The following is a 23,556-nucleotide window of genomic DNA, read 5'->3' on the forward strand; positions in this document are numbered from 1 at the left end:
ATGGCTTGTTCCTCTGTAGACATCTCATATTTCTTCTAGCAGCAACTGGCTTAAATGTTTTGCTGCTAACCTGTCAGAAATATGGTCGTTCCTAAATGACTGACTGGTAGCCTGGATCTAACATTTTATAGCACTGCATACGCCTATTATTAGTACCTTATATTCATTCTCCATTGACAAAAATAAAGGGTAATACTGTATTTCTTCCACCATTTTTCCTGACCTACTTGTGTAAGCTTTGCCGTAATTTCGTCATCGCTTGCTAGATTATTCTTTCATAGTTTGTTAAACCGTTTCCGATTTTCACCTTTCCATATGTAATTCATTTTCACTGATACTTTCAACATCAGAAAGGTTATATTCGCTTCCATTAGGCGAAAGATAGAACAGATCAGAACATTCGTCAGACAACGCGAACACCCTTGGAGTTACCTTCGCCTGTCCTCGAACCACAGTAGTGAGATGGAAGACGGACGCAATTCAATAACAGCTCTGTATTGCAATCTATTGAGAGCAGAGGCATAATATTGTGGTGGTTGGTAGAAATGCCGCCAAAGAATGCATACATTTTACGGAAAAACGCCGTAATTCGAATTACGCCCTTCTTCCACCCAACCCCTCAATTTAGTTAAAAAGAAAATTCACGTCACACAAGACACGAAGATAAAAGCAAAACACAAATAACTACAGTTTAATTAAGTTTTAATAATTTATTAACAATGCTGTTCTTGTAAATAAAAGAACATAACACTTTAACAGGAAATTTAACAACGCTGTATCAACTACTAGGTGATTTCCGTCGGTGGAATTGGTGATAGCGAGATGGTATTTCGAGAGATGAGACCGAAGATTCGTCTTACAGTGGGGAAAACCTCGGCGAAAAAAACCAAGAGGGAATCGAATCAATGCCCGATTACAAACCCCGGACCAGCAAGCATATCGCTAGCTTGGTATGGCAAGGTTCTAACTGCAAAAACCATCATTCTCAGAAAATTGAATTTAAAGTTTCATTATAATATGATTTTTTTTATTTATGAATATTTTTCAAAATAATTTTATATACCTTCTAAGATAATAATGGAAAGTTGTTTTTATGAGTTCTCTTTGAAAAATTCTTTTTTAAATTGTAGAACCTGAGATAGACAAAATGGAGTTAGAACCTTGTACCTTTAAATTTGACGCTTCAGGAAAGTTACAAAGGTATAAGTGCACATAGAACCTTGTCAAACTAACTTCTTAATCACTATTCAAAAAATGTGTTAGTTACAATTGCAGATTCACGATCTTATTACAAGATTCAATCCAACAGAACACAAACCCACTTCAGCAAGTTATTTATAAGAGTATCCAACAATGAGTAGACAACCAAGAATGTTTCACTAACAGGCATGTGCTTTTAAACCGTCAACACTACACAACAAAGGCATCAGCTATGGTTTTGTAGTTACAACTTTGTCAAATTAAAAAAATAACCAATTTCATTGCAGAGAGAATTATGGTACAGTACTAATTTCTTTGTTTGTCAACATATAGCAACAAAAGTCAGTCTCCTATAAAGATCTGATTGAATGAGAGGTTATGAGTATACACTCTCAATTTCACCGATTTTGTCAGAACCTTGTCAAACCAAGCTCGCGACATGCTCTTGCTGCTTGAGCTAAGTCGGTGGCTCATACCATTCTTAAACAGAACTTTAACAAATATGTAGCATTCTCTCTTCGCTAATAAATTCTAGATATTGCCTAACAGCACAGTTAAGTTTACAGGATGTCTTCACTTAAGTTGGCTTTTAATACGACTCATTTCTTCAAAACGGCAGTTACAATGAAGTTATTTCTCCAGTCCTTTTTTATGATCCACTTAAAGTTATTGTACTGTATGAACATGCATGTATTCTTAAACTGAGGCGTTTTCTGGAACAAAAACTTAACTACAAAATCTTGAATTTGAGATACAGAACATCAAACATTTTGGATTTGGTATAACAGATCGCGCAGAACTACATTCAAATGCTTCTAGAGAGTGGTGGTGTGTTTGTTGGAGATAAATAATATTTTGTCAGGGGAACTATGTGTTATTACGGATTCAATATATGCTGGAAACGGAAAAACGACGTAACGTGCGTTTAGTTGTTATTCCAGGGAACGACTCAACTATTCCGTGCGAACACACAGAAAAAAAAAAAACACACACACACACACACACTATTGTCACAGTCTAACATATGAGTCGTTCAGAGCAAAAGTGGTGTAAGTCAAAATTGAATAATGAGGTTTAAAGTAAAAATTCTGTAAAATACAGCGCAAAGTAGCAATTAATATGTCGTTCTTGCTATCCACTGAGTACTAACAGTTTAAATAAAGTGAATATTAATTGCTATTTTGCGCTGTATTTTACAGAATGTGTACTTCAACCCTCATTACCCATTCCTGACTTACACCACTTCTGCTCTGAACGACCCATATACAGTCACGAAGCTCAATACGTAGGGAATATGCATCCACAGATAGTTGCTAACCACTAGGATCGCTACTATCGCCTCATCACAGACAATGCGAAATAGTACTGGCAGAGTCTATTGTTCCTAGTACCCTCAACAACTCAAGCTTCGTGACTATATATACTAGACTGTGCTATTGTCATGTACGTTGTCTGTAACAGCACTACTTAGCGGTTTAGCGAAGTTTTGTTCATTTTGGAATTCTTCTGCCAAAGGCAGTAGTAGTGTCCCTTGTCTTCTGTATAATCAAAATTGCTGTGTTTTTGCGCCAGGCTGAATACATGGCAAAGGAACTCCGCTATTTATAAATTTCTAGTGAGTCTTTTTTTTTTTTAATTATAGAACGGATCAGAGACACAATACGTAAAATATCTGACCACGTATGATAAGTTACTGGTTCAACAGGCTAATTGTGCTGGATTTGCATTAAGGATGGCAGAAGAATAATAAATCTCACAGGAAGACGTCTGAAAGAAGACAATAAGTACAAAATGATCAGGTCGACGGAACTTGGAGTTACGTAACGATAGGTTTATAGAACAGACGACAACTGTTGAGAGACAAGATTTCAAAACCGCGACTGATATTGTAGGCTTTTGTATTCTTCTTCATCTCAGTCACGTCTCGCGGCGCAATTGATCACGTGACCAAGAGCAGTAATGATTGTATTGGCAGAGCTGGAAAATGTTGCAATGTTGCACTATCAAAGCGCTGTCGTCACCGCGTCATTACTAATAACTATTTCGTGCCGTTTATTGTTCAAGCGTGAGGATGGTTAAATTGCGGTCCGCTGATCGAATCTGGCCCGTGAGCCTTTCATATTTCTAACAAGACTTTATCCAGAGGACTTTTTCATTACACAAAGTATAAAAGCGAATGCACTCTAATGCTGAGAAAACCAATTTTTCGAGATTTCCGAAAAAATATGTTCTCAGCATCCCTAAGACCAAAAGTGGTTTCGGACACGCCATCTATCCGTATACAGCGATTTATCCTAAACTATTCGTTGGATTTTGTTTATATTCAGTATCTTCAATTCGATTTATGTGGAAAATTATGAATATAAAATATAGTATAATTCATATGAGTCGTCTATTTCCAATACGTCCACACCTGTGGAGTAACGGTCAGCGCGTCTGGCTGCGAAACCAGGTGGCCCAGGTTCGAATCCCGGTCGGGGCAAGTTACCTGGCTGAGGTTTTTTCCGAGGTATTCCCTCAACCCAATACGAGCAAATGCTGGCTAACTTTCGGTGCTGGACCTCTGACTCATTTCACCGGCATTATCACCTTAATTTCATTCAGACGCTAAATAACCTAGATGTTGATACAGAGTCGTAAAATAACCCAATAAAATAAAAAATATTTCCAATACCTGTTAAGTCCTTGGAACAAAATTTTACAGAAATCAGGAAAAACTGTCATTTGTTTCTAAATTTGCTTTTCTGTAATATCTTTGTTTAGTTTTATACGGCGATTTATTCCCATCTGAGCTATATGCAGTGCTGAAATCATACTGTAATGGTTTATTTTTAATTAAATATTTCAGGTTGGACTTTTAGGAATATTAAATCCATACGCTTGAGATGGGCAGGGCATGTAGCACGTATGGGCAAATCCAGAAATGCATATAGAGTGTAAGTTGGGAGGCCGGCGGGAAAAAGATCTTTGGGGAGGCCGAGACGTAGATGGGAACATAATATTAAAATGGATTTGATGGAAGTGGGATATGATGGTAGAGACTGGATTAATCTTGCTCAGGATAGGGATCAATGGCGCGCTTATGTGAGGGCGGCAATGAACCTCCGGGTTCCTTAAAAGCCATTTGTAAGTAAGTAAGTAAGTAAGGTTGGACTTAACGGTGTTAGATTCTGTAACTGGGACATCGGAGTTTGGAACTGTATTTGGCTATTGAAGATGCCACACAACAAGAAAGAATACATAAAAACATTTTAGACGAAAATTACTTATTTACTGATTTATTATTAATAAAAATTATCGACCAGAATCAGTCTGTTACTATAGTATATTACTATCAGTTTATCACTAGCAAAAATGCAGATGGAACATAATATTTGTACACGTACTTTGATTCATGAGTGGCATATTATGTAAGTTAAATAAACCTTTTAAGGGGTTATTTTTGAAAACAGAATACGATAACGTGGATGAAACCTAAGAAAATAAATATAATTTTTATGATTCTGTCTTTGTAATGAAATCTCAAACTCACTTACAATTAGTTAATAGTCAGTAAGTTTCAAGATAAGACTTCTTGCTTTAACTTGGTTCTTTATATGGACAAACACTATCAGACGGTATGAACGAGTAGCCAACGAGGAACAGTAGAATAATATTCTTTACAGTTGTTGAAGATTCTTTGGCTATCCACGAGCATAACATACCTAACATAATGTGGTTTTTATTTATTAATTTAGCAAACATTATTGATTGAGGAAAGTGTGAATATGAAGTTGTTTGAAACTGTATCTTCTATAATGCACTGTTTCCTACTTGTTCCTGTATACTCTTATGGACATGACGTTTTGAAGTACGAGACTGAGAGTAAGGATAAGATAAGGAAAAAAAAAATAGATTAACGAAATGCGTAATGACCAGTTTTGGTAATTCAGAAACTTATTTAATACATCGCACCATTAACTAAGTAACAAACCATGAAATTACTTTTATGAAACACTTGTATTCTTACAAGTCTTATTTTTCAAACACTTGTTCTTTCCCAGAGGAAGTAGTAAGCACACTGCCCATATATTACTGGTGTCTTACATCACAACTAATCATCTTCCTGCTCCTTTTAGCGTGGCCGCATTTACTAGAGACGTTTTATAATATTTTATCGAAACTTACAAACCTGATCTGGAACGTTCAAAACTTGACACATAACCTAACGAAACATAGAGAAATGAGAGTGGATGTGACAGTTTAAAGCTGCATAGAAGTCGCAATCATAGGTTCGAATTCTGTCTTTATATGGATGTTCGTCCATAGTCCTTGTGTTTCCTGGCAACCACACATAATATATATATATATCCCACTGTATCTCAGTGTACGTAGAAAAATACAAATCGTGGGCTTTGGATAAAATCTAGCTGCTGGTACGTAAAATCCTATATAGTAGCGTTTCTCGAACTTTTTGAAGTGGGGACCACTTTTTAAAGTCAGAACAGTTCCGCGGACCACCTTACTCTTGTTCCCTTCAAAAGCAAATGTATCATTTTTGTAGCATATTTTAATACCAGTATACTTATATTTTAAAATAGAATTAATTAATTAAAATTGATTTAATTCAATTGATATTTTATTAGTATTAATTAATTAAGTTAATGTTAATAGAAGAAAATTCATTTTCGTTTTTTTTAATAATTCAAGGCTATTAGAGTTTGGATAATCTTTAACTTACGTTAATGAGATGGATTCTTGCACAGTTGTTCTGTATTTGAATGTATGCTGGTAAGCATACGTCGGAGATTGTCACATAGGCTACTCATTCATTCATTTCATTCATTTATTTTATTCCATAGATCTTACATGAGCAATGAAGCTTTAAGATGTGGAACATGTCAACATTTTACAATATTACAATTACAATTTTTACAAATTTTTATAGTTTTACAATTTAGTAATTTTCTACAATTTTTACAATTTTGTACAATTTTTTTACATTTTTTTTACATTTTTTTACATCGAGTACATTTCGGTACTTTGTTTTTATCAGAGTTAGTGATGAAAACCTTTTCTCACACAGATACGTAGAAGCGAACTGAATTATAATCTCTAAAGCACCATTGTACAGTTCACTATATTCTCTTTTCACTTCTGATGAGATCTAGAAATTAACCGTACTTTCCTCTTAGAATTTTATTTTAAGTCCGGTGTCATTCGAGACTTCAATTAACTCTTCTCTTTTACTAAATGAAAGTTTGTTATTTTAATATCGCAATGAAAGGGATCACGAACCCATGAAAATTCGTCATATTTACTTGGAAAAGTGGAGTAACGGCTAGCGCGTCTGGCCGCGAAACCAGGTGGCCCGGGTTCGATTCCCGGTCGGGGCAAGTTACCTGGTTGAGGTTTTTTCCAGGGTTTTCCCTCAATCCAATTTGAGCAAATGCTCAGCAACTTTCGGTGCTGGACTCCGGGCTCATTTCACCGGCATTATCACATTCATCTCATTCAGACGCTAAATAACCTAAGATGTTGATAAAGCGTCGTAAAATAACCTACTAAAATAAAATAAAAAAAATACTTGGAAAATAAATTTCATATTGTGACCTGAGTTGTATTATTGGTGTACGACGTACAGTCCTTGACCATTTAATGTGCAGACTGGGTGTCGGCAAAAGTATTAAGAAAGTTATAAATAGGCCTACATGAAAAGGTTTGGTACTTTGATCCTGTTATGAATTCGGGTGATCCCTGGCTGGGTTAAAGGCGCGGCACTAGATGTGCAGGGAAAAGATGGCGAGAAACACCACGTTCATAGTGCTTTAAATCTCTCTTTTGTTGCTGAGAGTAGAGTGGGGTAATAAAATTCATAAAATGTCAGTACTGGGAGAAAAAAGTGAAAGGCGATTGTCATGTGTTATTTCTAAACTCTGAGATTTTCAGCTATAACGTGATACGCAATTCGTTTGAATTTTATTTTTTCTTCCGTATTTTTTGAAGGACCATAAGGGCAGACCTCGAGGAACACAGGTGGTCCGCGGACCATAGTTTGAGGAACGCTGATCTATAGAAATAGCAAAAGAATGATGAGATAAAAGTGTTTATGCTCGACCATGCCGAAATGTAGTAATTATACACCTGGTAGCAGTCCTTTAATGCATGTCATTAAAGTACACCTATTCATTAAAGTTCAGGTTTTCGATTATTTTCGGATCTGCAATCGAAAGACAACGAGGGAAACGTCACGGAGGCTGGAAATCCAATACTATCGCAGAAGGTTAGGTTCTGTTACTATAATAATTAGCGTTAATTGTAAATAATATTCAAATAAATTCAATTTGTCATCTCGTTTTTCAATTCTAAATCAATTTCCAGGTTAGGGCCTATATCAAAATTAGTTCATGTTATTCTCTACATTACATAAGGTCAATGACATTATTGTTCCTCGGAAAAAATCAATACTTTCGCGTCTGCGCACATCTCACAATTTACGAACTATGATCAAGGTCACTTCCGATCTTCTATCAGATACAAATAAAATGAATACTTCTGAATAATTTCAAGTTAGAAATATGGTCGAGCATAAAAAGTCGTACGAAACTTGCCTATAATGGTAATTAAGACGCTCGTATGAAAATTATGAAACTCGCTTGCGCTCGTTTCATAAACAAATATAGTCTACTCGCGTCTTAATTACTATCATTATAGGCTCGTTGCATAATGTACTATTAAGAAGTTAAGGTTTTAAAATTATATGAACAAAATCTTATTTAAGAAACGTTAATAATATCGAGGTAAACATCTCGCAAATACGTGTAACTTACACGAATATGGAGAAGCTTTCGTTTTCCGCGTTATAGTGGCCGGAGGAACAAAGTCGCGAAGGTGGTTGTCACGATGGCCAGCCCGTGAGTGTTTTATTGATGCGGCATTGTTGCACGTCTCCACTACCTGACGGCCGGGTCACAGTTCATTCACCCAGGCCTGCAAAGAAGTGATAATACCTCACAGATTAAATAATTTTACGTCATCCAAAACCCCCACACAACGCTGGCCCATACTGTGGACTCCACTGCAGAGTATCAACGCGAAATTCAACACGTGTATGGAATTCTTATTTTTCCAGTAATACACCATCAGAGAATTTTCGTCCATCTGTATTATACAATAATGTAACAAGAGAATGGTACTTATGAAAGCGCGGTATTTTTAATGCACAGGCTTCCCATACTTCCCGAAAAATACAGGAACGTCTCTTTTTTTTTCGCTAATGTATTCCGTTGTCCCGAAAGAGGTATTCGGGACATGTTTTTGCCCCGTATTTAAAAATTAAAGACTGAAAAAATAAAACTGGGAGTATCAATTATTATTTTATGCTCGCCCATGCCGAAATGTAGTAATTATACACCTGGTAGCAGCCCTTTAATGGACCTCATTAAAGTACACCTAATCATTAAAGTTCAGGTGCTCCACCAATCAGAAAATACCATTGTAGCAATATGAAAGCGCAAGTATCGATTATTCTCGGATATGCAATCGAAAGACAACTAGCGCGAGATTAGACAAAGTAAAAATGGCGGACACTAGTGATAACGAGCTGCAACTTACACCGCCGGAAATTTCGGCAAAAGCACTCGATGTGACTAATAATAACTTATTAACTTATGGTCGAGCATAACAAGTCGTATGAAACTTTATAATGGTAATTAAGACGCTCGTATGAAAATTATGAAACTCGCTTGCGCTCGTTTCATAAACATACTCGCGTCTTAATTACTACCATTATAGGCTCGTTGCATAATGTACCATAATTACAAATATGAGTTTCTATTACTGTTAATGACATTGGAAATCACTACACTGGCAACATTGGAAGTGACACTGGACGATGGCAACATTGGAGGTGGCACTGAACGTATACAATGTTTTTAATGAAGCAAACAGCTACCTGATCAAACACTGTTAAACATCACTTGTTTGATGAGATCGTAACTGTAAAAAAAGTTCTAAATTTCAAAAAAAGATAGTGAATTGAAGGAAATTCTTAACACAAAACATTAAGATAAAGTTTGGGTGGATCTGAACGAAAGTGTTTATGAGAAATTTCCAAATTAAAAAAAAAAAAGTGATAGAGTTCAGTATGTGTAGATTATCCCTGGCACAAATGTACGGAACGCATGAATCCAATATAGACTGATGAGAAAAACAAGCTGTAGGCCTATATAAAGATAGTATAATCAATGCTTACTGTGAAATAATGTTCAGTGAGGATTGTGTTGCATTTTAAGACTTAATGTTTCAAAACAATTGCTACATGAAATACATTTTTTCAGAAAAATATTGTACGAGTGACTTTGATTGTAAGTGTATTCACAGGAGAACCTATTTTCAATTCATTTTGTTCAATTTATTCTATAAGTACTTTCTATTTTCATTAACATTATTTCATTTTATTTTATTCTATTGTTGTGATCTGATCAACGTGGATAAGCGGGAGGGAAAATGTAAATCAAAGCTTAACTTATATAATTGGTGCTGAGTATCCCGTAATTTTTTCTGTCTCTGGGGACCTAATCAAATATTAGACAATGATTGAAGAGTACAGAATGAATCAAAAGTTTGGAACTACATTATTATGTGTCTGATACTGTATGTTAGCTGAATATAGATTCCCGTTTATTATAAGACCAATGACAATCAATTATTACACACATAATTGTAACACTCCGCCATCTTGGAAGCAACCATATTGAATACAACTTATAAATTTCAAATATAAAAGGGATCATGTGACCTCTCTAAACTATGTAAAATTGTGTGACAAAACCCTAGACCCTAGATCATATATACCCAGATTGCTCGGCCTTATAAGCTTCGACGGTAACAATTTATGTCAGGTTTACTATGCTGCTATCTAGTTGTTACATAAGAAGTCACATCATAAGTCCCGTTTGAATTGCATTACCGACTGCACTGCCATCTCGTGTTCGTTTACGGAGGACGGGTGGCGATCCTGGCGGTTGTTCTCTTCAAAGTGCTGCCGATTTTAACATAGGGATGAGCTGTTACATATATGAGCTAGGACAAAACCAATGGCAAATTAGGTTTCAAGATATCCCAATTCCTATAGAAAATATCGCACTTTAAAGTTTCCATAAAACTGGATAGAACTTTGAATTCCAAATGGAAATTAATTATATGAAATGTACATAACAGCAAACAATTTTTTTTTTTACAATATATGCTCAACATGCTGTCCATTTTCGTCAATGCACATTATTCATGAGTTCATGACCGTGTATGTTAAAGATACTAAAATAGAAGTGCAGTAACAGTACAGTGTTCATAAAAGAGAGGACGCATCGAGGAGTTCTTGAAGTTAGTCCTGGCAAGACAAAGACAACTGGTGCGTAATCACATCTTGACACTCGACACGTGGGATGGCTGTGGGGAAGCTTCAATCGCCAATTTTGCCGAGCTTCCTCCATCACCCCAAGTCATCGACCGGGCTCTGAAACATTACCTATGCCATGAGCATACTGGCAGTCATGCGCCTATTAAACTAGTGAGTGATGGGGGGGGGGAGGTGTTGCACTGCGTGTAAGAACAGAATTCCGACACACTATTCTGAAGTGAGGTTTACGATCTCTGTGCATTCCATCTTGCTCCTTCTTCCAGGTGATCTTTACAAGTGCAGTGTAGAGAAATATATTGTCCACTGTTGCCAGGTTTAGTATAAACACAATTTTACGAAATTAGAAAGATAAAAGTTACTCCTGTACATGCGATGAAAGTGCATAAAAATTGGAGACAATCTGCTCACTATTCAGTGTTTACGTAAATGACATCCCCTCGACTCTACAGCACTGTAAGCAACACCTCTACGCAGACGATTTACAAATCTATATCCATACAACCCCTGACTCACTCAATGACGCAATACAAAATCCTAACGAGGACCTTGAATCTATATCTGCATGGGCCAGAAAGTTTGGTTTGACTCTCAATCCAAGAAAATCACAAGCAATCCTAGTGGGACATCAACGTCTATTAAGCAATATTACTCCTGCTCTTCCAGTCAAAATGACACAATAATCCCTTTTGCTTCCTGTGTTAAAAGCCTTGGAGTTTACTTTGATACGCATTTAAACTGGAATAACCAAGTAACCCATATTACCAAAAAAAGAGCTTTCCATACTACATTCCTTAAACAGCATTCGAAAATTCCTTCCGCTATCCCTCAAGAAAATACTAGTGGAAACACTAGTAATGCCCCACTTCGATTATTGTGATTTTCTACTGACTGACCTCAATGTCAACCAGTCGCAAAAATTACAACGTGTTCATAATTCTTGTGTTCGCTTCGTCTGCGATGTCCGTCGCGCTGACCACATTACTCCATCCTTCCAAGCTCAAAACTGGCTACGGCTTAACGAACGTAGAAATTTTCATTCTCTTGGTCTCCTTTTCCAAGTCCTTCACACTTCTACACCTCCTACCTTGCCTCCCGTTTCAGTTACCTGTCATCATATCATAATCTCTTCACGCGCACGCAAAATAGCCGCATACTAGCCATACCAACACATAAAATATCATCGTATTCATCATCATACACAATCTCGCTCTCGCGCTTGTGGAATACCTTACTCAGTGAGATCAGAGACTGTCGGAATTTAGTAGCGTTCAAAAGCAAGCTTATTAAGCATTTTATTACTGCGTAGAGTAGGTTTAATTTGTACTTAATAAAAGAAATGCTTCTCTCTTCTTAACTTTTACAATAAACTGTCTAGCTTTTATTAATCAGTTAATCTTTTAGTACTTTGATTTTTATTGTATCTGTAAATTTAATATTAATTGTAATTATAATTGTAATTGTATTCTTAATATTGTAGTTGTAATCCCCTGGTAGAGGGGAAGAGAAGGCCTGATGGCCTTATCTCTACCAGGTTAAATAAATAAATAAATAAATAAATAAATAAATAAATAAATAAATAAATAAATAAATAAAAATAAATACATAAATTCCGTATCCTGAGTACTGGAAGATAACTAGTGGTCAGAAACACACTGTTAACACTGAATAAAAATGCCTCCACATCTGATAAGCAGGTAAAGCTGGAAACCCGGATTCGAGTCCCGGTGCCGGAGAGAATTTTTCTCCGTTCTACCGATTCTTCATCAATATAATTTCTTATAGCTTACAACCGTAAGATGAAGGATCGGTGGAGCGGAGAAAAATTCTCTCCGCCACCGGGATTCGAACCCGAGTTTTCAGCTCTACGTGCTGAATCTCTATCCAGTAAACTACACCGGATTCCAATTCCGATGCCGGATTGAATCCTCTCAGTTTAAGGTCCTCCTCTTAGTTTCCCTTTAGTGGCCAACCCTCTTGCACTGTGTCACAGATGTGTGATCGTGGCACAATGTCCAACATACTAATGTGCAGAGGTGCACTCATCACGAGTGACTAAGTGGCCGGGATCCGACGGAATGAGCGCCGTCTTAAATCACTAAGTGATTATATACGCAGATCATATTATTGCGATGTACCGAAATATCATATGTACTTCGGTACATCGCAATAATTACAATCGTAAGTTTTATGACAAGCAAATCCTGAGAACATATAAAATTTGTGTGTGCTAATCGACATGAAATGCAACGAGTAAGTAGATTTATATAAACTTAACCGCTCTGAAGAAACATTTTCGAGGGCACAGTATACAGGGTGTTTCAGAAATACTTTGACAAACCTTGGGGCATGTTCCTCACACCAAAACAAGAAAAAAAGTTCATATAAGCATATGCATATCTCCGAAAATTCTTAGATTTTTTAGTTGTTAATGAAAGAACATAATGAAACATCTGTTAGATATTGTCAGCTTTGTAGCAAGTGTTGCAAATTTAATAAATTCAGAAACTCACAACAAATGTTCAAAATGTTCTCGTCTTGCTTCCACACACGCATGCATTCGTCGGATCATGGACTCCTTGGCAACACACAGCCATCTAGGATACAATGGGTGTATCAGCAGACTTGTATGGATAACATCATTCGGTTAATTGAAAGGTTCAGAGCCACAGTGGGCCAAGCACCATTATTAAAAATGGAGAAAACAAGGTTAAAATTAAGTGATTACCTTAATTTAACGAAACATATAGCAAGTACTATAAGGTATGCACATTGAAACTAAATGATAAGTCAACCTTCACTAAACTATGATATTTACTTAACCCTTGTCTTCTCCGGTTTTAATAAATGGCGCTCGGCCCACTACAGCTCTGAACCCTTCAATTATTATCGGTTACAAACTTAAGTTGTTGGATTGTACCTCGAAACGCGTTGAACGTAAACTTTCATTGTTATGAGTTCCTGAATTGATTAAAGTTGCAACACTTGCTACCAAGCTGACAATATCTAACAGATGTTTCATTATGTTTTTTCATTAATAACTATAAAACTAAGGATTTTCGGACATAAGTTTATATCAACTTTTTTTTCTTGTTTTGGTGTGAGGAACATGCCCCCAATGTTTGTCAAAGTATTTCTGAAACACACAGGGTGTTAAAAAATAACGTTTATAACGTTTCAGGGATGATAGAGGAGGTAAAAACAAACATCTGTTTTAAGTGACAAAACTTTAGCAGAAGCGCCGTTTTGCCGTTAGATGGCCTGAAGGATAGATGACTCGACTTCCGTCACAACACACACTGGTTAGTTCTGTTTGGTCACGACCATCTTGTAGGGTCTTGTCCGTTGCCTAACAGTCTCTGTGGTGGTAAATATTTTGTTTTTCTACGCGACGTCCTACCAGAACTTTTAGAAAATATCCCATTGAAAATCAGAGAACGAATATGGTTTCAGCATGACGGTGCCCCTCCACACTTTGATCGTCGTGTCAGGAACCACCTAAACGCTACATTCCCCGATCGTTGGATTGGCAGGGGTGGGCCGGTACCGTGGCCACCTCGATTACCGGACCTAACCCTACTGAATTTCTTTTTGTGGGGAGACGTGAAATGTTTTGTGTATGAGACACCGATCGATACGGCAGAAGACTTAGTTGCTCTCGTTGTTGAAGCTGCACATGTTATTAAAGACAATGTTGGCCTTTTTGAGCGTTGCAGACACACTATAATACGAAAGTACCAGTTGTGCAATGCCTTCAATGGACAGCAGTGTGAACACCACCTCTAAAACGACAATTGGTCTCGTTCTTTATGGATTAGGCCTATACTAACATTTACGTACACAATAAACGGCGCATCTGCCAAAGTTTTGTCACTTACAAAAGATATTTGTTTTTACCTCCTCTGTTATCCCTGAAACGTTGTAAACGTTATTTTTAACACCGTGTATACAAAACAACGGCTATGAAATAAACTGTCTAATCAGGAGAAAAAAATTGTATACGGACAGACGGCATAGTAAAACCAATTTATTTTCAGTACGAAGGACGATAAAACGTGTAAATTTATATAAATAACTAAATCGACCTTTTGCTGCACCACAATACTCTCTACACTTCATATAATGAGAAAACGAAAAGTGAAGATAAAGCATTAAAAAAAAATCAAAGGGTAAGCAGATGATGAATATGGCACGCAAAAGAATTTCGTCGCTTAGAATATAGGCTACTAGTCATATGCAAGGCTTTAATTGGATCTCCTCGCTGTAATATATCATCGCACAAGAGAACAAAGCGTTAACGTGAGACTGGTTTCAAATCTGGCTTGGGCATCAAGTTACGGGAACCAGGATTACAAGAGGAGACCCTGGCGGTGACAGTGATGGATATCCATTCTCGATAAAGGTGCATTGAATACTGCCCGTTCGTTACTGAAGCCGTGGCATTCCATCTCCCCCACTGCAGAGAACAACTTAATTTCTCATTCCTTAAGCTAAACTAATTTTCTGAGCACTGTGTAATGGACGGAACCACTTGTGACGTTGCCAGAGGTCAAATTGTACGTGAAGGCAGAGTGCATGCGAGTATTTATATACCACTACGGGTCAGATCTCACAGATCATCCTCAATCAGTCACAAAGCAACCCTCGGGGCTTGGACATAACTTCCAAACCAGGGCTACAAGTAAAAGATAATCTAAGGTCCGCATGCTTCACACGTCCTGCAAACAGCATAGCTGCTAAAAGCAAATTTAACAGCAGTTTTAAAGCAGTGGTGACCAACTCGTGTAATTTGAAGGGTTCAGAACCACAGGGGCGAAGCGCCATTTACTAAAACCGTAGAAAACAAGGGTTAAATGAAGTTATTACCATAATTCAATGGAAACATATAGCAAGTAATATAAAGTATACACATTCAAACTGAATGATATGTCAATCTTCTTTAAAGTATGATATTCACTTAACTTTAATCCCTGCTTTCTCCGTTTTTAATAAATGGCGCTTGGCCCACTATGGCTCTGAACCCTTCATTTGTGCTCTTTTTTTTTTGCACGTGGGTGCACACAGTACTTCGTAAGAGCACCACCTCAGTTGGTCACCACTGTTTTAAAGAAACATTAGATAAAGAATTATAATGGCCTATCAGCAACGAAGGATGAGATCGCACTCTTTTGAGCATTTTCAACCAACACTCACCAACACAAGCAATTATGTAGTCGGCAAAGCACTCGGCTACCATTTAAGAGAGAAGAGACATGCTCCTTTCTCAATAAAGTTCTCTTCTAAGGCCTATATTACACTATTAAATTTCTGTGTCACAGAATACGATAAAATTTTTTTATCAAATGTATAATCAAATGTAAGATTTTGAGTATATTACACTATGTCAAATCTTTTATCATATCTTTCATCACAGTTCTAGTAATTGGATCTACAACAGTTCTATGCTTGTTGCAACTGTAAATGCAGTAATGTATATTGCATTAATACTAAAGGAGAAATCAAAGAAAAACGTATTTCGTCAGCATAGAATGTAAACCTACTAACTAAAAAACGTAAATCTGCTAACTAATAAAAAGGAATTTTTACAGGGGAAACAAAAGACTGAGTATAAATTAACTCTGAAGCTTTAGGACCATATCCAAAATACAAACCTGGTCCTAAAGTTTCAGAGTTAATTTATACTCAGTTTTTCGTTTCCCCTATAAAATTTTCTTTTTGCTAGTTAGCAGGTTTACACTCTAAGCCAACGATTTGGGTTAGAGATTGGAGTAGGAAGAAAAGATACAAAAGGAATCCATCAATCTCTACTGAGACAACTTTAGTGTGAAGATGTGAAATTTTACATATTGTAAGTATTTAATAATGAATGATAAAACATTTCATGTGACTCATAATGTGATTTAAAAGTTTTGTGGTTTTCATAGACCATGTGTACGTAATGGCCATCTCTGTCATAGATTTTATCAAAGGTATCATGATGACCGTAGCTTTTATCACAGAACTATGTCACAACTAGATGTGATCAAAGATGCTATATTACACTGTGAAAGACTTTATCATATATATTTTATCAAACTTCTGTGACACAGAAATTTGATTAGTGTAATGTAGGTCTAAATCCCAAATTTACGTGTCTAATAGGAAGTAAATAAACGCACACCATACTATTTTATGTACTTCTTCTATAATATTATCTATATCGTCGTTCGAGAGCACCTTCCGTCTGCATATGATTTATGAATGAAGACTTTCACGGGATGATATAAGCAGGCAAAGGCCCAACGGAAGAAAAATAAATATATTTTTTTTTCTCTCCCACTCAGAACAGAACCATGTGATATGTGGCACGAAAGCTGCCAACCAGTATGACTAGTAGGCCTAATGGGAGACCAGTAATACAGAGTGAAGTGAAATAGCCTTGCAGATTTTAGAGCGAATAGCTCATACTGTATCTAACAAAAAACTATAATATCATATTAGTGGAATGTTCATAGTCGCCCCCCCACCCCCAATGTTTAACAACCCCTTATTCGGTAATGTTGCGAGTAGGAGTAGGATCGTGATTTTTGTACATATTTATAGGAAATCTAACAAAGAATAATTTATCCCTATGGCGTATTTCAATAGCGTGGACGAGTTTCGTGTAAATTTAATTTTAAAAACCTCTATATTCAAGCCATTGCACGATTCGAACTGGTGGCAACGTCGAGGCAAAGAACACCTCACCTACCGAGACACACCACAAAGTTCGTCGACCTCTTACATCTATATCACGAGTAGAGTGTGTTTGCGGCAGTGTTGCCGGATTGCTAAAACTTCAAAATTAATCACAAAGCATAATACAGATTTTCTGTTCATTTACGTGTATTCTATCGTCCCTTTCAATCTGTAAGAGAATTTCACTTCCATCCTGTATAAAAAGTCACATCTATCATAATCTGATTTGTGTACCAAAGAACCTGACAGACGACCACAAGGGCCAGCGAATGATGACATGCATGGACAACTTAAAGCGTTACGCTGCAGAAGGAGATGCCTTTCTGCAAGGAATTGTCACTGGTGATGAGTCCTGAGAGTACCACTACAAGCCTGAAACAAAGCAGGCCTCTATGGAATGGAAACATGCTGCTTCCCCAGCAAAGAAAAAATTCAAAGTGACGCAATCTGCTAAGGAATTGCTTGTGACAGTGTTCTGGGGTTTGCATGGTGTTTTGTTGGTAGACTTTGCTAAACATGGGACCACTGTGTATGCTACAGCCTACATTCAAACGTTGGTAATGTTGCGTCGTGCCCATCGTGACAAACACCGTAACATTAATGCTGACGATGTTAAACTTCTCCATGACAATGCTCGCTCCCATGTTGCGGCTTCTGTTCGAGAGAAAATCAACATATTTGGTTGGGAGGTGCTCCAGCATCCACCATCCACCATACAGTCCAGACCTTGCAACGTCGGACTTTCATCTGTTTGGTCCCATGAAGAAATTCCTGCCGGCCATCGCTTTGCGACCGATGCAGAAGTGCAATCAACTTCCGCAGATGGTTATACTCCAACTGAACGGACTTCTATGAACAAGATATATTGAAACTGGTACCACGATGGGAGAAATGTGTTGAGAAACTTGGCGCCTATGTAGAAAAGTGTATTTTTTTATTTTTGTTTACCTATTAAACGTTTTTTTTTATTATTGTGCGTTACTTTGCGATTCCCCCTCGTATTATTGACGTATCGCACACCTATTTGAGCAAGCTCGTGTTCGAGGGCAGTTCCTATAAGTAAATATTTTCTACTATAGAATAGTTTCCTTCTGAGTTGCCAAATTCGGTTAAAACGAACACTAAACACAACAATACTGAATAATCTATAGAATTTTATACACCCCTAGTAAGGTTATACGTACATAAAGTGTGACCTGTACATAGATGAAAGCTTTGAATTCTTGATTAGCGACCGCGGAGTTGTTGAAAAGACATGGTGAGAAGAATGAATTTAAAAGTTATGAGGGTCTTGGAAGAGTGACGCAAGCGCGCTGGCATGTCGCGAACATGGTCATCTTGACATGTAAGAAAATTATGTATAAACTTCCTAAGAATATAACGTGATTCGTAAACCAGTCATGTTTCCATGGCACGTAAATCCATTATATAATTTCTCCCAAGAATTTCTTTACATTTCATGATTTATTAAAGCACTGATGGCGTACTTAATTTACACCAAGAAACGCACAAGCCTGAAGATTCAGTTTCAAATATGTTTTGGCCATGAGTATCCACTTTTTAAGGAAATATCCCCTATAAAGGCTGATTCACAAGAAACCGGGAACGGAAACGAGAACGAGAACGGAAATAATGCTAAAATAAATGTATTTAAGTGTGAGCATTCACAATAATTAACTGTATTTAAATGTGAGCATTCGAACCAGCCTTAACGATATGTCGGGTTGAAATTAATTCTGAGATAATGGCCAAATCCATGTCCAAAGCGGAATCCGAAACCACTATCGTAACCTTCCCGCAGAAGCTGCGTATTCTAGCCTCTGCCGTTACTGCCGTTATCATAATCGGCTACTTTGTAATCGAAATAAATACGTATTTGAAACGAGATTACCTCAGCCTTTGATACCTAAAACAAACATTTTGGAAAATTGAAGACATTACTTTTCAAAACTTATAAATTTCGGGGGAAAAGACACTGTTGACAGTAGTAAAATCAGTTTTTAACCCTCTTCGTTCGAATGAGTCCATTTGGTATCCTCAGAAGTGTTTCGTTCTTTAGCGATAGAGTGCAGCACCCGCCAGTTCCTTGGCCAGCTGTTATTAGGAAGAGGATTGTTTTGTTTTTTTTTTTGTTGTTTCTCCATGATGTCTCTATGACCCTGTGCACCCATAAATTCAGGTCAGAAAGGATTAATAAGCACCCAGTCCAAGAGGAACAAATTCTCCCATATAAATGACCGAGCGTCCAGTTAACTGTTTCAAAAGTGTTTGGCTAGGAACAGAGAGAACTAACAATGGTGACGTCTATTGACATCTCGAAAGAGCCTCAACTCAAATATCCAATGATGTGTAGTCACGCTTGCTGCATTATCACAATCTTTCACCTCGTTACATTAATACACCTCGGTAGATTCCATCTAGCTAAATCTTATGTGTGCCAGGTCAGTCTGAAAGAAAAAAAGCGACAACACATCCTATTTCAATGCACGACCAGAACACACAAGACAGGCTACTAGCCAAATTTGGAAAGAACTAAAATCCACAACAGTTATCCTATTCTTTAAGAACTAGCAGCAGATGTTCATACAAGGTATCGTGACATCGGCAGAGACCAATCAAGTCGCACTCGCGGCAGTACCAAAATTAAGCTCACAGTGTCAGACACAAAATATGGAACGACTTAAAAGTATTAACAGCAGTGAGAAATGAATAGAACACTTCAGTGTAACAGAGTCATATATTTTTCTTCCTTTCATCAAATTTCCACTTACTTCTGAGAACAATAGTAATTGAAGAGTTCAGAGCCATAGCGGGCCAAGCGCCATTTATTAAAAACGGAGAACGCAAGGGTTAAAGTTAAGTAAATACCATAATTTAATGAAGATTGACATATCGTTTAATTTTAATGTGCATAATTTTTCTTACTTGCTATACGTTTCGTTAAATTATGGTAATCACTTAATTTTAACTCTTGTTTTCTCCGTTTCTTTAATAAATGGCGCTTGGCCCGCTATGACTCTGAACCCTTCAATTTACACTGAATTGAGACATTATGTCACGATATTTCTATCTTCACTGCAGACCTAAACGAAACTGGATTTCCATCCTCTGAAAAATTATCATACAACGAATGATGCTCTGCACTCCAGGAGGAGGCAGATAAACAGTAGTTATTCGAGATCGCCGGAGTGACACACTGCAACACACTAGCGCTCTCACAGCAATTAAAACAGAGGATGGGTAAGCCTACGTTCCTAATTAGCAGATTGATTGCCACTGATCAACACACTTGAAATCATGTTAATTAAATCCTTCAAATAGTGACGACTGACTGATCAGAGTTCTCGTGTGAAAGTTGAATTATCAAACACATAAGGCACATTTCTTATCATTTTATGAGTTTACAGAACTGAAAGCGTTCAGAATGGACAAGAAAAAAGGGCATATAAAAATAAAATGGCGTAATAATACAGATGCATCATGAATTCTATTTAACACAGATAATGACAGTCTAATAAAAAAATCGGTCATTCAAAATATGGGGAAATAAGAGCGCGTAGACAGCTATCATTTTCCTGAGCACGGATAAATGTAGAAAGAAGCTGAAGACGGAGAGGGGAGAGGAGGAGGAGAAGAAAAAGAAGAAGGAAACTATGTTGGCTTTAAAGTAATATAAAAATGTTTTTTTTTTTTTTTTCACTTCCCTCTCTATTTCCCGTCTGTAGGCTACCTCATCTGTATTCGTCTCTGAGAACTACTGTACATCTACGATAATATGACAATCAGACACATTATAGAATTCAAACACGATAAGGAATACCGTACTCATTTTCTAAATGACAGAGACATACTATAATAAAAAAAATTAAAGAACTTGGTGGAACGAAAACTGACATCATTAGAATTCGGACGCCGTGCCGTGCAAATGCATACGTCATATGCGATACACTCAATAATGTGAACGAGTCCAATCCTATACACAAGGGGAGTCCGCATTTATACATAACTTACTTGGAAGAACTTATTATAATCCATGGGGGAGGGTTTACAATACTTACTTAGGGCTTTTAAGGAACCCTGAGGTTCAATGCCGCACTCGCATAAGCCCGCTATCGCTCTCTATACTGAGCAAGATTAATCCAGTCTCTACAATCATATCCCACCTCCCTCAAATCGATTTTAATATTATCCTCCCAACTACGCCTTGGCCTCTCCAAAGGTCTTTTACCTCTCAGGTCTTCCAACTAACACTGTAAATGCATTTCTAGATTCGCCCATACGTGCTACATGCCCTGCCCATCTCAAATGTCTGGATTTAGTGTTCCTATATTTATTCTGTATTTAAATCCCTCTCGAGTGTCATTTATATATTTTTTAAGTTGGTTATTTAACGAAGCTGTATCAAATACGAGGTTATTTAGCGTCGATGAGATTGGTGATAGCGAGCTGGTATTTGGAGAGATGAGGCTGAGGATTCGCCATAGCTTAGCTGGCATTTATCTTACGGTTGGGTAAAACCTCGGAAAAAACCCAATCAGGTAATCACCCAAGCGGGGATCGAACCCGCGCCCGATCGCAACTGCAGACCGGCAGGCAAGCCCCTTAACCGACCTAGCCACGCCGGTGGCTTTATATTTGTTACTGTTGCTCCAAGGTACTTGTATTTTTCCACCTTTTAAAAGGATAAATTTCCGATTTTTATATTTCCATTTCGTACTATATTCTGGTCACGAGACATAATCAGATACTTTGTCTTCTCAGGTTTATTTATAAATCTATCTCCTTACTTGCTACAAGTAAAATTCCCGTGTTTTCCCTAATCGTATTATTATTATTATTATTATTATTATTATTATTATTATTAGCCGTATTATTGCTGGAGGATTTACGTTCATAGCTTATTTAATTGCATTCATTACACATACTTAAAGTTTACAGTAAATAGCATTTATTTATTCCAAATCTATTATTCTAATTTTGGTATATACGTTACACACAATGATAGGAATTTCCTCAAATCCACTATAACTTTTTACAAAAGGCAAAGAAAATACAACTGCATTCATAAACCATACTGTTTTATAAACATTTTTCCTAGCCACGTTATGTACAGATCCGGAAACAAAATTTAGGCACAATTCTGAAAATGTGAGTTGTGAACAGGTGCTTTTCATGCGGAAGGCTTAGTTCAGTTAATAAATATTCTAGCTGGACAATTTTTTTGTCCACCATGGTACACTGACATATGGTTAGCACAACTATGCCCGCACCGTGTTAAAATTCAGAATCTCACATTATAGCTGAGAAGCTTCCATACCGAAGGCGGGATTCGAAGTCACGTCCATAATTCCCATATCATGTCGAAACTATGCCTTAAACATGACTTTCACCACGTTCGGATCGGATGCAGAGCAAAATGTTGAACAAAATATAAGGGACTCTACGCGATAATTTATACCCAGATTGCTCGGCCTTATAGGCTTTGACGGTAACAACTTTCGTCAGGTTTACTATGCTGTCATCTAGTTATTACATAAGGAATCACGTCATAACTCCCATTTGAATTGCATTGGCGACTGTACTGCCATCTCGTGTTCGTTTACGGCGGACGGGTGGCGATATTGGCGGTTGTTCTCTTCAAAGTGCTACCGATTTTAATATAGGGATGAGCAATCTGTTACATACATGTGATCTGAGACTATACCCCTTGCTCTTTATGCATAATGGCAAGCAAAAAAAAAATCACACGCCGCCCCTGATACCAATTACCCAGATAGCGTGACAAAGTTGTTCCTCTATTACGTACGTTGATGTAATTTTGGTTGCCATAAGAACAACGCTGACCCTTCGTGGGTGTAATGGGAAGTGGAAAATTAATCTCTGCTCGACTGATCATCACTTATCGTATCCGAGCATGTAGTAAGTGAAGTGTTTCACCTCCTTGTTTTGACACAAAGACTTTTTGTTCACCAAGCACAGCTGCAATTTCCCACACAAATTAATTGCACTGATCAAAGAATATCGCCTAACATGAAATACCATTTGCAAACAACCTTAGCGGTAAGAAAATAATGAAAGACGTGCTCAGACGAGGAATTCTGCAGGGGAAATAAGCTTCAATAGCTGTTCAACAAAGAGCTTTCATTTTCAAAAAATTGATAACTATAAGAACTCAATGAACAAGCAAAAGAATTCATCACCGAAAAAAAAAAAAATAACTTCAAACATAATTCTTGTTAATA

The 23,556-nt window shown here is 37.2% G+C and overlaps 1 protein-coding gene across 6 annotated transcripts in view; it reads right to left on the reverse strand.

The window, feature by feature from the left end:
- The window catches only part of how (protein held out wings), a 783,114-nt gene that overhangs the window by 105,222 nt on the left and 654,336 nt on the right, over positions 1-23,556 (reverse strand). The window lies entirely within an intron of this gene.

This window comes from Periplaneta americana, chromosome 16 (genome assembly GCF_040183065.1).
Source record: "Periplaneta americana isolate PAMFEO1 chromosome 16, P.americana_PAMFEO1_priV1, whole genome shotgun sequence".
In the NCBI taxonomy this organism is placed as follows: domain Eukaryota; kingdom Metazoa; phylum Arthropoda; class Insecta; order Blattodea; family Blattidae; genus Periplaneta; species Periplaneta americana.